We start from the raw sequence: 20236 nt of genomic DNA on the forward strand, positions 1-20236 counted from the left end.
CAGTGGGAGGTGTGCAGGAGGAGGCAGCCGATTGATGATTCTCTCTCGTCATTGATGTTTCTGTCTCTCCCTTCTTCTCTCTGAAATCAATAAAATACATTCAAATTATTAGAGAATAAATGACTTTCTGTCAATTAAAAGTTTGTGAAGCTTTTTCAACTCTTAGTGAGAAAAATGTGTAGTTTTGAAAAGCACAACCTAATTTGGTCTAAGTGGTATACTTTTTTTTCAAGTGTATTTTTATTCCTGTATATATAAATGGGATCTAGGACTTAGAAACTAAGCACATGCATTCTAGTGTATAGCTGGCTAGACGTAAGGATTAGACTCTAATCATTAGAGGCTGTCATAGGAACGAAACTCCTAGAGGCAGGGACCGCGTCACCTTCATTTGTATGTCAAGAGAGCCTGCAACCAGGTGATGAGAACTGAGTGTTAAAAAAAGGTTTTTAAGTAAGAACCTGCTCCTCCCCAGCTTCCCTGGGTTAGAGTGTGACACCCCCATCCCTCCAGTTGTTCAGGATGAGAGCTGTGTCAGCCTGTGTCTCTCCTTCCCTCACACCTCACACCCCATCCCCTGAGGACAGGCCTCCACTCTTAGGACAGAACTTGATTCCACCCCCAGCCCTTCCAGCGCTGTGCAGCCACCTGCAGGCCTTCCCGCCCCGCTCCAAGACCATGTGGTCCCTGTAAATGTAGGTGAGAGTGTCCCGCTCTCACCGAAGCCTCCCCACAGCCTCCAGTCTGGGAACAAAAGCCAAAGTCATGACCTCCTATGAGGGTCACCTGGCCACGGCCTTTCTCATCACAGCTCCTGCCATGGTGCTCACCTCACAGGGCCTCACACCTCAGGGCCTTTGCACTGGTCGGTCCAGTCCTGTCTCAGTCAGCTCGGCTGCCCTAACACCCCGCAGCTGGGCGGCTTAAACACACATTCATTCCTCACGGTTCTGGGTGTCAGCACGGTGGGCTTTGGAGTGCGTCCTAGCCCTGGCTTGCGGACGCTCACCTCCTCCTGTGTCCTCCATGGCGGAGTGTTATGGAGTGCCAATCCTACCCTAACAGGGCTGCACCCCCAGGCCTCACTCAACCTTAATCGCCTTCTTGAAGTTCCCATCCCCCAACGCAGTCACACAGGGGCTTAAGGCTTCAACAAATCAATTTTGGAGGGACACAGTTCAGTCCCAGAATGTTCTCCCTTGGGTAACCGCAAGGCGAGCCCCCGCCCCTCGGACCAGCTCCTGCTGCTCTCTGAATTTCTCTGTGGAGTCGTCTTTTCTAGAACCACCTGGACTGGTTTGGGGAAAACCCATGACCAAAGGAAGACATGGCTGCTATTTTCACAGGAATGGACCCTGGGTGCTGGGTGTAGCCCCACAACAACGGGACACAAGAAGCCCGACCCCACACGGACATCTGTAATGGGATGCCGCGTTGGTGCGCCTCCAGGGCCGGGAGCTGCAACCTGAGGAGTTCCCAGACCAAGCACAAGTTCACAGAGAGCTCCAGGGCGGGCCATCGAGAAGGAGGCTGCAGCATCTGGAGAGACAGACACCTTTGAGACAACCTGGGCCCTGGGCCCGTGCTGCCCATGCTGAGGGATGCTCCAGGGGCCTCTGGAGTTTGGGGACACCATGGGCTGGGGGATACTCCTGCCCCTGGGAGCATGGCGGACAGAACAGACCGGCTGGGGCAGTTCTACAGCACCCACGTGAGCTACCGAGAGTCGGCAGGTGTCACCGCCTTCCCTCATCCCTCCACGCTCCCACCCTGGAGGACCGAGGAGCACGGCTGGCAGAGAGGGAGCGGGAAGAGCAGGACCGCACGAGGCTCTGCAGGTCCCTTTGCTGAGACGTTCTGTGCAATGACTCGCACCTGTTCTACGTTTTCACAAACGATGTGCACTTGCGTCCTCACCAGCACAGTTGAGATCTGTGATGTTGCCATCACCCCAGAGAGTGCCCGTGTCCGCTGCCGTGCGGGCTGGTACCAAGTCATGCAAATGACTTGCCCGCCTCCCGTGTTAGGATGCTCACTTGTCCTGCCAACGGCTGACACAGCCTGGGAGTGTGGGGAGGGGCTGCAAGACTCAGCTCCGGCCTTCCCGGGGGAGGCCTTCTGGACTTTCTAGGACGTGTGTGTTCCCTGAGGGAGGGCCACGTGGGAATTTCTATTCTCCCACAGCCTGGCACCACAATGCTGCTTAAGGTGAAAACACGGACAGACACGGGACAGGCGGGGCAGGAGCCAGAGCAGAGCTGCTGGGAGGGCGGGCTGGCTTGGGAAGGAATATCCACACGCCTCGGAAAGTGACCTCAGGAGAACCCGGAGAGACAGCGTGAGAAAAACCAATGCAGGGCCTTGTTTTTAACAGTCAGCAGCCCAGACAGGGATGTCTCTACGGTGGAGGCTCGTGACTTATTCACTTAATTTGCTCAACAGTAAATCAGTATGAGGGTCTGCATGGCGCTGGGGGCTGCTGTAAGCACCAACGACCGGAGGGCGAGCTGGGGGCACCTGCCTTCATGCAGCTTGCAGTCCGGTGAGGCTGTGGATGGCATGAAGTCCCGAAGTACCTGAATCTCCACTCGCTCCCCTGCCTGTGGCGGCTCCCAACCGCAAACCTCTGATCCAGCACAGCTGGTTCCCGCCTCCTGCCAGCTGGCTTGGTGTCTGCTCAGCTCTCTCCGGGGTCTGTGATGAGTCAGAGGGCCGGGTGGCAGCTGGCTGGTCAGGACGACCTCCTGCCAGGACACAAAGAACCTTAGCTCTTCTCCATGCGACCTCCGGCGGCCTGCAGCAGGCTGGGTGGTCCTGGGGGTCCAGTCACAGCAAGAGAGCAAGCCCAGTGCGCACGCACCTTTCACACTGCCTCCTGTGCTATGTTCTGTGACACCCCTTTGGCCAAAGCAAATCCCACGGAAGAGTCCACTGTGCACACTCCGCCTCTTGTGGGGCCGTTAGCAAGGTCACGTTGCAAGGGCGTGAGTTAAGGGAGGAGAGAGGAAGGAAGAGCACAGGGCATTGTAGGAACGCATCCCAGGGGCTCAGGTTCACTCTGGGAGGGGAGAAGTCTTCTCTATGACAGTGGTGCTGGGCTGAGAGCTGCATTACAAGTACAGGGTTTCTGGGTGCAGGTGAGAGGGGCTTGCAAGGAAGAGCGTTCAAGGCAGAGGAACCAGCATGTGCAAAGGCCTCGAGGCATTCGGAAAGGTGAGGCAGCCCAGGGCTGGGTGACAAGGTAGGCCGCCAGGGAATGGACCACACGGGGCTTTCAGGGTCAAGCCACGGGCGCTTACCTTAACCTCTGAAGCGTTGGCAGCTGGTGAGAAGTAAACCCGCGTTTTCTTAATTCCCCAGGTGCAGGGCAGAGACAGTTATGCTGAGCAGAGCACAGCGTGTGTGGGGAGAGCGGTAAGGATGTCAGGGTGATCCAGGCGGGAGATGATGCTGTGTTACAGGCGGTGATGAGAAGAGGACTGCGGTCCCCAGGTGTGGGGGGGTCAAAGGCAGAGCACCTCTGAGGTGTGTGCAGTGGAAACATTGCTCCGCGGCCAGTGAGGCTGCTGTCCACACACCTGTGGGTGGAAGGCAGGCCCGCCCTGTCGGGGGGACCTGAGCACCTCGCCGAGGCTTCTTCCTATGCTGACCTCCTGGCGGTGCCCCGCACTGGAGGGGTGCGGCCTGCCCGCTCTCCGTGAGCCCCTGACTGTGACCACCTGGATCTGGCACTCTGGAGTCACTGTGGCCAACCCTTCTCACCCTTACCCTCACCCCAGCAGCTATCGGCAACCCCAGGCCCTGGTGGTGCCCCCCCAGCGCCTCCTCCCTGCCTCTGTCTTCGCTCCGCCCGCCCGGCTGTGGCGCTGTCAGGTGTGAGCCTGTTGCCAGTGTCTAAATGCCCGTCGTTCTTAGACTAAAAAAAAAAAAAATGCTACAAATTTTTTGTAGCTCCTCCTGGTCATAGAGAGAAGAGTTCCTCATCTCCCCCGGTTGCTATTGGGGGTAGATTTCTTGCAAAATCCAGAAAAAAGGGGTTTTCAGAGACTCACATGGAAGGATGAGATGTGGTAGAAAGCTTTATTTTTGTGGAATTACGTTTCTGAGTTTCCTAAGTCCCATTCCCGTGTTCCTGCCATAAAAGAAGTGCAGCGGGGGCTTCGGAGCCAGTGTCCAGAGTTTTCACTCCACATTGCAGCCGGGTCCCGTCCAGCACCAGGCCAGCTTAGCTTGTGTTCCCCGCTGCCGTCCATTAGTCCATCGCATGTGGGGTCCACAGGGCCACGTGGCTGTGGAGGAAACCTGGGCAGGAGCGAAACAGGAGAGTCCCACGAGACACGCGGGACCAAGAACAAGGAGCAACAAGAGACAGAACTCCTTGGTGTAGAGACTATGTATTCCCAAATGTTCACAGGCTTGCAGTGGCCACGGCCATCCTGGCCAATGATTTCTCTTCCCAGGTATGACTGACAGGTAAGTACCTGCCCCATGTCACCCTAACTTTACTGGGCATGCATCTGTCCTCCCTCTGCTTGATCCTTTCCCCCAGTGTTTTACAGGGAATAGGCCAGTGTTTCCCTGCGGAGTGAGAAGTTGCAACTTCCTGGTGAAGCTGCCCAAATGACATGCCCTTAATGCCTGGCTTCCCTCTGTGCTCCTTCCCTATTGTTAATAACTAGCTGATCACAGTGGTATCACTCCCATCCAGCAGTCTTTGTCTCTTCCTTTGCATTCAACAGGATTTTGGCTGCTTTGACCAAAAAATGTGGTGGAGAGGACGCTGTGAGCTTTCTGATATGGGCCCATAGATGGCCACGCAGTTTCTACCTCCTTTACTAGACACGGGTGGAGTCCTGGGCCCTCAGGTAAGAAGTACACCCTCCCTGAGGCGGCCATGCTAGGAGGAAGCCCCTTCTCCACAGAGAAGCCACAGGCAGGGGCTCCAGGCCTGGCTGAGCCCAGCCTTCAGGTCACCAGTACAGGCACAGAATGAGCGAGTAAAGAAGCCTTCTGGTGACACCACTCTGTATCTGAGTCCCCTGAGCTGGGATCTCAGACCCCAAGGAGCAGACAAGCCATCTTCATGGGGCTCTGCTTACATTCCTGGCTGTAGAATTCAGAGCATAATAAAGTGAATATTGTTTATAAACTGATTTGGGGGTTTGTTTTGCAGTAATCTATAACTAACTGGGGAAAAAGATGGGGGAGGTGTTGGGGTGACTCACAGGAAAAAAAAAGAGGATGTACATTTGCTATTATATTTCTTGTCAGTTAAAATTGTTTTCATGGGGGAGGTGGGATGTCAAGAATGAACATGACCAGAAACTCACTCCTGTCCGTGGCAATAGATGGCAGATACTTAAGCTTTAACTGAAGCTGTGAATGGAGTAACGCGGGCCACTGGCAGTGCCCACAGAACACGGGGGTGGAAGTCACGTCTGCCTTGGAGAGTGTAATAATATTGGCTTCTAGATCAGAAAGTGCTATGAGCTCAGGACAGAATAAACATCCCTTACAGAAAACTATAGGACTTGATTATTTTTCTGGAATATTTATCCTTCATTTGTCTTTCCGAATGAGTAAAGATACTCTCAAGAATGTTCATTGGTTTTAATAATTTGGGTCTTCAGGAATTCAGCCCTGAGTTTCTAGGGGAATAAAAGGACATGCCTGAGAGGGCTTTTCTCTCGTTAAAAAGTATGATTAGAGGATTACCCAGAATGCTCTGTTTTACACTTTCCCTGTGGCTTTCATTACAGCGGTTCCTTCCTCAGCAGGTTCCATAATTACACAAATGTCTTAGCCTTTCAGGTGTTTCATTATTCATGTGTTCCTTCCTGGGGGCACCGGAGGCCCATTCTGCTGCAGAGACGGCTTGCTCAATGCACTGCTGTGGGTTCAGTTTTGACTTGGGTCTTTTATGTTCCTTAGCAAAGATGAAAGGGAAGAGAGTATTTTATGTTATGTTCTCCTCACTTGCAGACCTGGCTCCTACTCTGTCCTCCATCTGTGTGAGCCTACAGGCAGTTCTACCCTCAGTTCCCTAGTACACTTGCTTGCATACTGCAGGCACCGTTATTGAATGCAACCTCGCCTCCTTGAAACCTTTCACTGACGGCCATTGCTTCATGCAGATGACAGTCTCTCTCCAACCCCCTAGGCTCATTGCTCACGGCACCCACCCACCTTTCCCAGCTCCCGGAGACAGTAAGATATTTGGGGGCCTCCATGTTAGAACCACAGCGGTTCCAGGAGAACTCTCAGGCGCCCCAAGGCCACTGCCCTGTTGGAGGAGCTGAGGGAGGACCCTGGCTGGACCCGAACCCCCTCACAAAGGGCAGATTCTCTCTTCTCCTTGTTTCTCTCAGCTCTGCAGCCCCCTCTGCTCTGAGCGAATGCAAACGGGGGGTGTGTCCAGTACTTGAAGACAGGGCATTTCCGATCGGTCATCAGACTCAAGGGACAGAAAGTTGAGTGAGGCGAGCTCAGAACCTCATTTAACACGGAAGGGCTGGGTGTGCAGTGGAGAGAACCCAGGCACGAGGCAAAGGAAATTCAGCTTTGATGCAAGTCACATGGCCCTGTTCCATCTGTGCCTCAGTTTCCTTTCCTGCACAATAGGAGCCCTGCTGAGGTGAAGCCTGTTGTGAGGTGAGGTAGCTAGTGTCACCCCAATGAACTTAATAAAATTTAAAAAATAATTACTATTAATTTAATTTTATCATTTACTCATTTTAATTTTGTTTTTGAATTTTTTTAAATTTAAAAGTTATTTTCTCTGGTCTCTTCCAAAAGTTCCTGCTAGACAGATTTAGGTCCTCTCTCCATCTACTCTTTTCTCAAGTTTTCCAGCCCTTCACCTTTTTGCTGTATATTCTTGAGTATTCTTCCACTTTCACCCCTCCATTGTTATTGTTTACTTTTCAGCAGTTGTATCTCTCTTTCCAATAACTCTTTCGTGCTGTCACAATGTTTTCCTATTTTTAGATGAAATTCTGTCCCGCACATCCCCGATGCTAATTGGAGGGGTCTGCCCGGTCGGTGGGCTCACTGATGGCTTCTCAGTTCTTCATTCATTCCCGCCCCTCTCGGCTCCTCCAGGCCAGGTCACTGTCCGGGCTCCTCTTTCCGGGCTGCTTCACCTCCCTGTGTCCGGGGACCTCTAGCCTCCACGCAGAGCGCCTGCGGCCATGCCACTTTCTTCTCTGATCTGAGCGTTGGAGGTGGGTTTCCTCTGCACTGGCTTTCCTTCCAGCTCTCCCGCCCTCCGGGGAGGAATTCCGTGTGGGGGCAGGGCCTGAGGATGGACCCCTCACTTTGCGGTGAGGGGCTGGTCACCGAGGTCAATGTCAGAATGGAGGTGCCTGCACTGGGCTCTCTCATTCAGACACCTTCCTCAATTCACAAACCGTGTTCCCACTCTCTTAAGGGGAATTCCCATTGCTTTCTGCAGGGGAAGTGCTGGGCTGTGCAGGGGGGGCGGAGTGGGGGGGTGGTGGCTGGCAGAGTCACCTCGGAGGAGCCCTCTGCTCCCCTCACTCCCACCTTGGGATCCACCTGCAGCCTCTTCCTCTAGCTCAGTGGTTCTCAACCTTTCTAATGCCGCGACCCTTTAATACAATTCCTCATGTGGTGGTGACCCCAACCATAAAATTATTTTCGTTGCTACTTCATACCTGTAATTTTGCTACTGTTAATGAATTGTAATGTAAATATCTGTGTTTTCCGATGGTCTTAGGCGACCCTGGTAGTGGTCCCTGCCCTTCCCTCCAGCCACCTCTCCCGCAGCATCCCCTAACCCTGCCCCCCCCCCCCCCGCCCGCCCCGTATTCTGGGCAGTGCTCTGTCTTCTAGAATTGCCCCAACATTTGTGTTCTCATTCTCACTCTCCTCACTTGAGTGCAGTGACGCCGTCAATGCCGTGACCCTGAGGTTTTGGAGGCAGCACACAGGTGGCACCAAGCCTGCCTCCTGAAGTGGAACCCTGTCCAGGGGTTCGAGTAAGAGAATTGGGGTTTGGGTTTTTTGTTTTTTGGTTTTTTGTTTTTTGCTTTTCATAGAAAAGTGCCCTCACCTGAATGGTGTGACAGTGTGAACAATAATATAAACGGAGCCACTTTAAAATGGAGCTAAAAGCCCCAAAACACAATCAGAAAGAATGTATGCACCCCTATGTTCATAGCAGCACAGTTTACAATAGCTAAGATTTGGAAACAGCCAAAGTGCCCATCAGCAGATGAGTGGATAACAAAGCTGTGGAACATTTACACCATGGGGTGCTATGCAGCAGTAAAAAAGAGGGATCTCTTATCCTTTGGGACAGCATGGATGTGCCTGGAGAGCATCATGCTAAGTGAAATAAGCCAATCTGAGAAACATAATATCACATCCTATCTAATAAAAGAGTAATATGCAAATTGACCATCACTCCAACACACAAGATGGCTGCCCCCATGTGGACACAAGATGGCCACCACAATATGGCCAGCAGGGGAGGGCAGTTGGGAGGGACCAGGCCTGCAAGGGAGGGCAGTTGGGGGTGATCAAGCCTGCAGGGGAGGGCAGTTAGGGGTGACCAGGCTGGCAGAGGAGTGAAGTTGGGGGCGACCGGGCCTGCAGGGAAGGGCAGTTGGGGGGACCCAGGACTGCAGGGGAGAGCAGTTGGGGGGGGCAGGCCTGCAGGGAAGGGCAGTTAGGGGCAATCAGGCTGACAGGGGAGCAGTTAGGCATCCATCAAGCTGGCAAGGGAGTGGTTAGGGAGTGATCAGGCTGGCAGGCAGAAGCGGTTAGGGGCAATCAGGAAGGCAGGCAGGTGAGCAGTTGGAAGCCAGCAGTCCTTGATTGTGAGAGGGATGTTCGACTGCCCGTTTAGGCCCGATCCTACTGGGATCGGGCCTAAACGGGCAGTCTGACATCCCTCGAGGGGTCCAAGATTGGAGAGGTTGCAGGCTGGGCTGAGGGACACACACCCCACCTGTGCACGAATTTCGTGCACCGGGCCTCCTAGTGATATTATATTTGTGGAATCTAATGAACCATAAGACCCGAAGCAGGGAGGCATGGAACAGACTGACATACCCCTTGGGGAACCAAGAAGAGATAAACTGCCAGAAGCCAGTTCCAGCATGTCATAACTGCAAGAGTTTCATCGAAAGGGTGATGGAACTTGGGGACTCAACAAGGGCTGAGTCACATATGTTATCGCCTGTTGGGAATGGCTGAGGGCATTTCCCTAAACCTGAAAAGGATGATTGTTTGCTGCAAGACAGCTCAGGGCATCTTAATCTACATGTTATTGCCTCCTGTTGGCCAAACACCTGAACAGCTGTAGGCTATTCCCCAATCTGATAATGCTTCAGTATGGAAACCCTACCCTTTGAAGTGTATATCTCCACCTTGCCTTAGGACAATTTCTGTTAATAAAAAGCAAGGGGTCCTTAGACAAGGAGAACTTGGTTTCTTTAGCCAGGCTCCTCTGCCTCCCCCAATATACCTTTCAAAATTATGTTTCTTCTCTGGACTCTTATTTAATCTATGTACAGCCCCCTCTCCAGATTCCTGAACCCTTCTAGATGCCAGATCAAGACCACTGGTGTTAAATCACACCCAACGTCCAGCAATAAAGCAAAGAACTTATATATTTACTAGAAGCCCAGTGCACAAATTTGTACACAGGTGGGGTTCCCTTGGCCTGGCCAGCAATCGGGGCCAATTAGGGCTGGCAGGCGGAGAGCGGGGGGAAGGGACCATGGGAGGTTGGCCAGCTGTGGGAAGTTGGCTGTGGGAACCCACTGACCACCAGGGGGCAGCTCCTGTGTTGGGCATCTGCCCCCTATTGATCAGTGCATCATCATAGCGGCCAGTCGACCAGTTATTGGGTTGACCAGTTGCTTAGGCTTCTATATATATAGATATGCATCGACAATGGACACGGGCAATAGGATAGTGAAGACCTGGGGGGGGGGGGAGGATTAGGGCTGGGAGGAGGGGGGCAAGGGGTGGGGGGAATGGGAGATATCTGTAATACTATCAATAAAAATATATTTTAAAATAAAAAATAAAAAAGCCATTGCCTGGTACACACTAAGAAGAAAAAAATGGAGCCGGAGTGGCCAGGCCAGAGGAACTGCCTTGCGTGTCTTGTGTGTCAAAGCTTTGGATGCCACAACAGGGCAAAATAGCCTGTGGTCAGGGCCTGCAGGAACTGTGCCCCAAGAACTGTTGGCAAGAATGAAAGAGAGCAGATATTGTGACTCCCGGACTGATGAGTCCCGGACTGGGAATTAAGGACATTGTGTAGAAGTAGCTTCACTGTGTATTGCCTGCACCACAGAAACGCCCCCTCTATTGCTGTACTTGTTCCCTCCCCTTTCTCATGACTCCCTTTACCTTTGTCTCCTAATTGGCACACTATTTGGGTTTCTGGCTGAATCAATGAGTCCCGAATAACTGCTCTGATTAAGCTCAATGCTTGTGGCCTTTCCCTTTGAAAGGCCTTTTATTTTTAAGTTAACACCAGTGCTCCATTTTCTGCCGTCTGCACTCAGGAAAACGCCCCCCTTTGGCCATGAGGCCATCGGGTCTGGGCTGCCCCCAGCTAAGTTCAGGTGCCGGGGGTCCTGGGAGGCAGAGGGAGGGTGTGAGGTCCCCGGTGGGCAGTGAGATGAGCAGCACAGGGAAGGCACAGAGGGCGTGGGAGCCCAGGGCCTCCCGTGAGCTGCAGCATGTTAGCTCCCTGAGTTTTCTCACTTAGGAAGCGAGAGCCATTCCCCTGGGTAGGTAAAGCCAGACCAGCATCCGGCTCTGGGTCAGACCTATAGGAAGTGCCCCGCAAAGGCAGCTTTAAGTCCCTGCGGAGACACTATGGGGCTGGCTGTGTAGCAGGCGACCCAGGGCCAAGGGGGAGAGAGAAATCGCCAAGAGGAAGGAGACGATGGAACAGAACAAAGAGACGGCGAGGAGAGGCGGGTTCTGTGGGAGTCTCCCCTTCGCTGCTGTTCACTTCCAGTGCAATTCTCTACGGGACGATCTCAGAGCTCTGTCCCTGGGGGTGACACCGGGAGACACTTACTGGGTCAGAGCGAGGGGCTTCTCCTCTCTCCGGTCTTCTCCGATCTTTCCCCCATTTGCCCTTTTTCTCAGTGTCAGGAGGCGGATGGGAAGAGGGGCATCCGTGAGAATCCGCAGGCTTGTCCCCCACTCCCCCCCTTACTCGGGCGGTGTTCTGAGGATAGAAACTTCTGCACACCAAGCCCGCTGTTCTCTTTGACCATCACTTTCCAGAGATGAGGGCTCCCGTCCCCCTTCCTCGCTGGCTCCCTGGGGGCCACTCTGTGAGTTTCTCGTGTGCTTGTCGTCCGGGAGCCAGCCACCTTCCCCTGCAAGTTCCAAGCACTAGTTTTAAGGTGACATTTCCAACGGGTTCTTCTCTTTTCCAGAAGCAGCGAGGCCCCGCCTAGCCCCCGGGTGAGGCTCGCTGTGCCACCCCCTCCCGATGGAACCCGCTGCGTCCCCAGCAGCCCCCCCCCCCCCCCCCCCGTGGCATGCTGAGGGACAGGCAGGGTGGCTTCTTCTCCCCCCTCTGCCTCCGGTCTTCCCTGTCCATTGCCTCCAAGGAAAAGGAAGAAACTCGAGTACGCCAACCAACGCAGCACACAGCAAGGCTGCGGCCAATTCAGTTCCGTTTCTTGGCGAGACGAGGCGTGTGCGAGAGGGTGGAGCTGCGCCGTCCCCGTCCTCCACGCAGCCGCACGGGGACGGCTAGGGCCGCTTTGCGGGCAGCTGTCTCTGCATCTTACTCTCAAAACGAGGCCAGGGTTTATTTGCATCTTCGGGTGAGCCAGTGTTTACTTTAAAAACCACAAGGTGGTGGGACAGCCAAAACTTGGTGTGGTCCTGGCAAGGAAGCCCACACTCCCGGAAAGCAATGGACGAAACAAGACAAGACGTGGCGCGGAGCTGCAGCGATGGGAGGGAAGCGCACAGACAGCTTGGCTGGGACCGCGCCTGCGGCCTCCGTGCGGCAGGGACGGCTGAATGAGAAGCAAGCGTCCCCGTGGTGACAGGCGCGCGGGGCTGCTGCAGGCCAGGAGTTGGCCTCAGTTTCCACGGTTATGCTAAGCTTCTGCTCAACGTGTGCACAGTGAGGAGCCATGAATAAGCAGACTCATCATGAAGCCGATCCAACAGGTCGGCGCCCCGCAAAGTGTTCTGTGCGCGCGTGGGTGTCGGGGCCTGCGGTGAGGGTGACGCTCTGGGACACGCGGCGATCACTTCCAGAAACAGGACTCTCACCGGCATTTTTACTCTGCAAGGATGTTTTGGAGTAAAGTAAGTCACTGCTCAACTGACAGATAACCATGCAGATGACAGGGGACCATATGGTGGTTACAAGACGGAATTTAAAAATTTAGAGGACAAAACACTCAGATTCATGTACCGCAATTAACCAGAAGACCAAGAACCATCTGCTGTGAGCCGCGAGCCCTCAGATGCTTGTATAATCGAAATTTCCCCCTGGCTCTCCTGGTCCCGTATTTCAAGCAGAGGAAATACCTCTCCTGAATTTTCTGGTTACTTGTTAATGTTCTCGTAACTGTTTTATTTTTGAATAATTCATTGCTGTGTTTCTACACTTGACGTAAAGATGGCGTGGTGGGTGGCGCTGGCTTGTTTTGGGTTTTCTTCCTCTCCGTGCTAATTTCTCTCTTCTGTCTTGGACCCAAATTCACTTCCCCCACCCTCCCGTCCTTTGTTTGTTTGTTTGTTTGTTTGTTTTCTGTCATTTCTTCAATTCCCCTGGAAGGGGGCAGGAGATGGAGGAAGGACTGAATTGCATTAGGCACAGCTTTCTTGACACACTACACACAGGCGCAGGTGGGGAGAGATGCTGAAATGTGTATCCTTGTCCAGCGATTCCTGGGCAGGTGGGATGGAGCCGGTCATCTTCTGAGAACGGGACTCAAATCCTAAGCATTTACCCTTTTTAGCCTCCTTAATGCCATGCTGTTCTCTCAGAGGGGGGCTTCCAAGCTAAAAACACAAAGTCAAAACCAAAGGGAGTGTGGGAGGGGGTGGAGCTACTGCCTACTGCATCTGCGTCACACAGGACCTCATCCTCACAGATCATTCAGGTGCGGGAAGGTGTTCATCTCACTGGGCCCAGGCAACCATGAATCCCTTTCCTCTTAGCCAGCAGATTCAGACGCATTTTCTAAGGCACCACCTTCCTGTGATAGCTAACAAAGCACTCTGGTAAACTTACATTCATTTATACCCAAAGAGAGGGCTTGAGCTAATTTTCATGTCAGCCCACAGATCTTGAGGAGTGTGGGTCTGTCTCCCTGGTTAAGAGTAATGACAGAATCTGTCCATTCCTGCTGACCCATGAATGTTAAGCTCATTCTCTCTCCTCAAGGAATGGTAGGGGTCTGTGGATGCTTCCCCACAATAGCAGAGTCAAACAGCTGTGCTAGATGGCCTGGCCCAAGAAGCCCACAGCCCCGCTCTCCAAGCTTTCACAGAACAAGGCTACAGCCAAATTCAGTTTCATTTCTTGGCCAGACAACGCAGCGTTGGGCAAAAATGTCCAAGAGGAACCCTTTAAGGGGTCATGTGAGAAATTTAAAATGTCATCCCTGAGTGAGAATTCTAAGTCCAAGACTCATTATCTCCCCAAATACTTTAAATTATGTTTTCCTGCTATCTCTAAGTTCAAGGATTGATATCATTTGAATTGGACAGAACCTTCCAAATCATCCTGCCCTCACCACTGTTTGCAGAGGAGGACAATAAAGTCTGGGAGACTTCCATGAGACCCCTCCCCCAATGATCTTACCTATTTTCTATTCAGTCCAACTTCAAACCTACAAGGATTGGTCTTTCCGGTGCTTCCAAAACATAAATCCAGGGCAACTTCTCCAGCAGTGCGTTTGGATGGGATGCCAGTGAGAAAGCCCAAACACCCCAACTGAGCAGGGCTTTGCCTCTGAATGGTTTCTCCATGGTAGTGCATCACGGATCCTACTCCAGAGACACAAATGACCACGAGACTTTTCAATCTGTGCATGCTCCTTGGAGGGTGGTCACTCTACACCCCTAAATGGGGACGGGGCAGTCAAAGCCCACGCCAACTTTGATGGCAACTGGGATGCTTTGAACATTGAAATGCCCATCAAGACCAAAAGTGTGGATGAGCTCACCATTGTCAACATTCTGACCAACCACAGCAACAACAGAGAAGGTCAAAGAGGAACCTGCTTCAGCACCCAAGTCAGCCTTGTCCGGCCACCTGGAGGTGGGGGTGGGGGCCTATTGAAAACACTGCTCAGGGCGAGGCTTCCAAGCCGAAGGCCTCCATGGAGGAACTGGGGACTGAGGAGGGCTCTCTCATTGAGATCATCTGCTCACGGAGCAATCAGGAGCTGCAGGAAATGAACGGAATCCACAAGGAAATGTAGGAGACTGAGCTGGAGAAGGACATGACTCCCGACACATCTGGTGACTTCTGCTAGCTGGTGGTTGCCCTCGTGAAAGGCCGAAGAGCAGAGATGGCTCTGTCATGGATTATGGTCGGACTGACCAAGATGACCCCGGGATCTAGGATGCTGGAGTGGAGAGAAATGGGACTGGTGCTCCCAAGTGGATCAGCATCATGACTGATGGGAGCGTGTGTCATGTCCAGAAAGTATTTGGCAGGTACAGGGCTGCAGTCCCTATGGCATGTGAAAGAGCATCAAGGAGGTCCAGGGAGACCTGGAAATGGCTTTCCTGAGCCTGGCCCCTTGTACCCAGACAAGCCCCTTACTTTGCTGACGGCCTCTATTCGTGAAGGGCAAGAGGACTCGTGATGAGGACCTGATCAGAATCACTGTCTCCGCAGTGAAGTGGACTTGTTGGAAATTAGGTCTAAATTCAAGAGAAAGTGTGGCAAGTCCCTGTGCTACTACATCCAGCAAGATGCCAAGGGGAACGCCCAGAAGGCGCTGCTGTTCCTGTGTGGTGGGGACACTGAGCCGTGATGGCTCCCACGTCCGGGAGTGGGGCTCCTCTGCTGCCAGAGAACAACTCTAGAAACTCGGCTTGTGACTCAAAGGCCCCTTGTGCCCAGCCTGTGCGGATAGCATTGGCACTGTCCCCTGCCCCGCCCTTATTTCGGGTGACTAAGCATTGCCTGGCTTTCCCGTCTAGTCTCACCTTTGAGCCAAAGAAAGGAGCATTCCAAGGAGCTGGAGGTGAAATCTGTGATGTGAAACACTTTGTGCTGTGTCGTACACAGATGAGTCAGCTGAATTTTTACTTTAGAAAATAAGTACATTAATGAAAGGACTCCCTGTAGTGTAGGCAAGGCTAAGGAAACTGAAAAGGGGTGTTGAGACGACACTTGATAAACGAAGATTCTGACGCTTTGTGAGGAGCCGAAAGGAGCTCAGGGTGATAAACACAGTCAGTGGCCACACTGAAGGTCCCAGCCCAGGGGTGTCTTATGCAAGACTCCAAATAAAGTAAATTAGTTTGCCTCCAAAAATGAGTTTTTCTCTGGAACAAAATGTCACGTTTGACTAAGCCTGAAGTTAAAGTCACCTCCAAAGTGAGCACAAGGTTCTCCTCCTTTAAAAACCAAACCAAATAAATGAAGGTCACAGTTCTCTTTGCGTTCTCAGGTGCTTTGTGGCCTGAAAAAAGCTGTCTGGTCCTGGGAGCACTATAAGGCACGTGGTGCTTTCTCCCCTCCTCCCCATTTCGCGGATATAATCATGCCTGGACTTTCCTGGTAATAAATTAGAGGGAGCCCAGGATGACAGATAGTGTATCTGCTAATGCGTGCTCTGGGAGAGAGGGCCCACAGGGGCAGGGGGAGTGGGAGAGGGTGGGAGAAGACGTGACCTTGGGTCAGAGCTTGGGCCCTTCCAGAGGTGCTGGAGAAAACCGGCACCCCCTCGGCTTACCTCCAGATAAGAACTCAATGCAAATATAGCTCACAACCCATCCACCACGTACTCTGACTAGATTATGAATCATCTAAAGCTTCTGAGATGGCCAGATGCATCTTAAATGAAGCGGTCTTCTGGTTTTGTGTAATAGTAACAGCATTTGTCTTTAAAATTCACTACACTTTTCTTAGTTCCCTCACATGCATTCCTAACTTCCACATTCATTCCCTTTTGTACATGGTGCATGTCCCTTGCTGCTCCTGCTGAAACCTCTCCCCACTGCAGGAGGAACGTGGATGTGGTGAGTCTCCTGGCCGCATGTGCTCTGCAGCTCCATAACAGCCTATTAATGTGTTACCTAGTTAGCTTATTTGTGTGCATGTCAAAGACATCTGAGTGTGTGTCTCCTGTCCTGACTTTGCCACCACCCTTGTACAGAGTATGAAAGTCAGCATGTGTGTATGTCTGTGTGTGTTGTTTGGGGGTTTTATTGTTAGTTTTGTTTGGTCATGTTAAATGCTTTTTTTTTAATGTGTTTGAGTGTTTATACTTTTACTAGTGGCCTGGTGCACAGATTCATGCACATTGAAAGGAAATTAATTAGAAGAAATATTTTAATATCGCTATTTTAATATCGCTACCCTTTCTCTGTAACGGAAGTGTCAACCAAATTCACGATCGACAATGACAGATGGAAACACATGTGTGCGATTGGCACCAGTGAGAGCTTTATATGTATCGTGCATGTACAAGTCAACTTAGCCATATATATATATATATATATAAAATAAACTTGCTTAATTAGACCTGCTTTCTGATGTAGCTAAACTTTTTCCAGCCCAGTGAAGCACCCCAACTTCTCTTTCAGGTAATTGTCAGCAACACAGCAGTAAATATCAACACGAAGCCAATTATTATTGCAGATCACACAGTGCCAGCGGTCTTGATCCAGCATCTAAAAAGGTTCAGAAATCTGGAGAAGGGGCTGTGTGTAAATTAAATAAGAGTCCATAGATGAAACATAATTTTGAAAGGCATCATGAGGAGTCAGAGAAGACTTAGCTAGAGGAACTAAGTTCTCCTCATCTCAGGACCCTTTGCTTTTTATTAACACAATTTGTCCTAAGGCAAGGTGGAGATATACACATCAAAGGGTAGGGTTTCGTATACACAATCCATTGTCAGATTATCAGGTTTGGGAGAAACTGCCTTCAGCTGTTCAGGTGTTTGGCCATTAGGAGGCAATAACATGTAGATTAAGATGCCCTGAGCTGTCTGGCAGTAAACAATCATTTTATGCATCCTTTTCAGGTTTGGGGAAATGCCTTTAGCCATTCCCAGATAATTCAGCCCTGCTGACATGCTGGAATTGGCTTCCAGCAATGCAGGGAGAACAAAGGGTAAAATATTTATCTGCAGCAGTGTTTGACTATATTTTGCACAGTGACAAAACCTGAAGTCATTTTCAAGGTCCACCATTTCTTCTTTTCAGTTGGGTCAAGTTTCTAAGCTTTCTAAATCTCCATTTTCTGGCTAATGAAAAGAAAATAGGATTCCCACCGAGTCTCCTATCTACCTACTCCAGGACTTCTGTGAGGATCAAATGAAATGAGGCACGGGAAAACACTTCACAGACATTTGGTTAAAGTGTGAAATGTTTGCATCTGATAATAAAGCAAGTCGTGTTCCTGGGCTGAAGAAACTGCAAGGATTCAGATGACAATCAGCTCAGGGGCCTTTCCCAGGCACTCTCTACACTAAATATGGAAGGAAGGAAAGCTTTGACCTGGAAGTACTACGCAAAAAAAATCCTTTACTGCCTACGACAACAGAAAATTTTAAATAATCTTAAGGCTTTTCTTCAGCATTCGGATGACTCTGAATTGTATCTCGAAGGTGCTGTGTTTATCAACCAGTACTACAATCCTCCCTCCAAAATCAGCCTCAGAGACATCCAGGCCCAGATTGGCAGCATCATGGAGCTTGTGTGCAAGACCCTCTGGGGCATCAACAGCTGCCACGCCAGTTTGGCCTTCAAGGCAGGTGAGTCCTCCATGGTAATGCAGGTAGAGCTCCAGAGCCGGGTGCTGGACACCATGAACTATGTCCTGTATGACCAGCTGAATTCAAGGGGAACCACATGGACTACTATAATGCCCTCAACTTATACTAGTATATGCACCAGGTTCTGATCCGCAGAACAGGGATCCCAATCAGCATGTCTCTGCTCTACATGACCATTGCCCGGCAGTTGGGGGTCCCTCTGGAACCTGTCAACTTCCCAAATCACTTCTTACTGAGATGGTGCCAAGGCGCAGAAGGGGCCAACCTGGACATCTTTGACTACATCTACATTGATGCTTGTGGGAAAGGCAGGCAACTGATGGTGAAAGAGTGTGAATACTTGATCAGCCAGCATGTGACTGCAGCGCTGTATGGGGTGGTCAACGTGAAGAAGGTGCTGCAGCAACTGGTGGGAAACCTTTTAAGCCTGGGAAAGCGGGAAGGTATTGACCAGTCATACCAGCTCCTGCGAGACTCATTGGACCTGTACCTGGCGATGTACCTGGACCAGGTGCAGCTCTTCCTCCTCCAAGCCAGGCTCTACTTCTACCTGGGGATCTGGCCAGAGAAGTCTTTTTGTCTTGTCTTGAAGGTGCTTGACATCCTCCAGCACATTCAGACCCTAGACCCTGGGAGGCACGGGGTCGTGGGTTACCTGGTGCAGCACACTAGAGCACATTGAGCACGAGAAGGAGGATGTGGGTGTGGAGGTGAAGCTCCATTCCCATGAGAAGCACAGGGATGTCTGCTACTCCATTGGGCTCGTTATGAAGCCATAAGAGGTATGGCTATAACTGTGTCATCTATGGCTAGGACCCACCTGATGATGGGACATGAGAGGATTCAAAACATGAACGTCCACAGCCTGCCTCATGGCCATCATCAACCTTTCTATAATGTTCTGGTGGAGGATGGTTCTTGCCGATATGCAGCCCAAGAAAACTTGTAATATAATGTGGAGCCTCAAGAAATCTCGCACCCCAATGTTGGATGCTATTTCTCAGAGTTTACTGGCACCCACTAGATCCTGAACACAGAGCTAGAGCTACAATACCCAGAGGATCTGGAGTCTGTCTACGAAACGGTGCAGAACATTTACAGTGCAAAGAAAGAGAACATAGAGTAAAGTCCAGTAGAGGACATTGTGCCTTTGCTGCTGCTGCTGCCTTCCAGGAGAACAGGACTCCAAGGGTCCCTGGGCCCCTTTGGACGTGACCACCAGGAAGCCACTTGGTCTGGAGTGCTGGTTGCCTCCCACCAGTTTAAGTGGCCCATGCTCTCCTCAGCTGCAAAGATAATGTCGCTCTATGCCTCCACTAGTGAATCCTTGGGAAGGCACTGTTTGGTCTGCTTGTCTGTGGTGACAGTCTGTGACATTCTGTCTTCATGAGGGCTCACAGTCAACACTCGTCTAATCATTCCTTAACTCCATTCTCAGTAGTCTGTCTCGCACTTATCTCAGACATTTCATTTGCTGGGCGATGGGCTCATAAGTTTGCAATGATTTCTCCCTGATTTCTCTGTGGCCCAGCTGTACGGTAATATTACCTGGGGCAAATGGGGAAGTATTTTGGACTTATGTTCCTGACCCTTCATGGGTAAGAACCCTTACGTGGGCTGATCCCCAGCCTAATGTAGTCACCAATAATACCAAACACCTTGGACATCCAGGAGGACCATGGGTGGGGCAAGGAAGTATAATTACACAGGGGTCACCACCCAGCTTCCCTTTTGTATGACACAAAATCAAACCACTGCTCCTTTGTGTGTAAAATTAAAGAGAGGTTTCTGGCTTGCGTGGACACCAAAGGAAGGGACTATCACTACTTGCTCCTGGGAGAGGTGCAGAAAATGTAACTAAGACCTTGTCTATACAAAAAGAAATTGACAGCCAGTTTGAAATGGAATTGCCATGGCCTAGAGCAAAGAATATCCTTACATGATATTATTCTACAAGGTCATTATAATTTTTCCCAGATTTGTGTTACGCCCATTACCTGTAATAGTACCTCGCACCCTTGGGAATCAATAAAAAAATGATCTTTTTGGTGCTTGGAGACAAAGGTAACACATCTCTTGATATTTTAGAATTACAACAGCATAATGTACAATTATCCCAAGCAAACTTACAAACTAATTCTTTGAATGTCTGGCAGCAATTTAAAAAGAACATGAAAGGATTTAACCCTTCCACTGTGTAGAGGGCCCCCTGGGAAGGCACCTGAGAATTCTATATTGGC

The 20236-nt window shown here is 51.1% G+C and overlaps 2 pseudogenes across 2 annotated transcripts; both read left to right on the plus strand.

Annotated features, from left to right (window-relative positions):
* The first annotated feature begins 1666 nt into the window (after positions 1-1666).
* LOC307110525 (annexin A2-like) lies at positions 1667-15020 on the plus strand (annotated as a pseudogene). The gene is made up of 2 exons: positions 1667-1733; positions 14051-15020. The product of its transcript is annotated as an annexin A2-like (transcript).
* LOC307110526 (F-box only protein 21-like) lies at positions 15020-19122 on the plus strand (annotated as a pseudogene). Its single transcript has 2 exons — positions 15020-15157; positions 17678-19122. The product of its transcript is annotated as an F-box only protein 21-like (transcript).
* Positions 19123-20236: the final 1114 nt, after the last annotated feature.

Source organism: Cnephaeus nilssonii, assembly GCF_951640355.1.
Source record: "Cnephaeus nilssonii genome assembly, chromosome: 14".
Classification (NCBI taxonomy): domain Eukaryota; kingdom Metazoa; phylum Chordata; class Mammalia; order Chiroptera; family Vespertilionidae; genus Cnephaeus; species Cnephaeus nilssonii.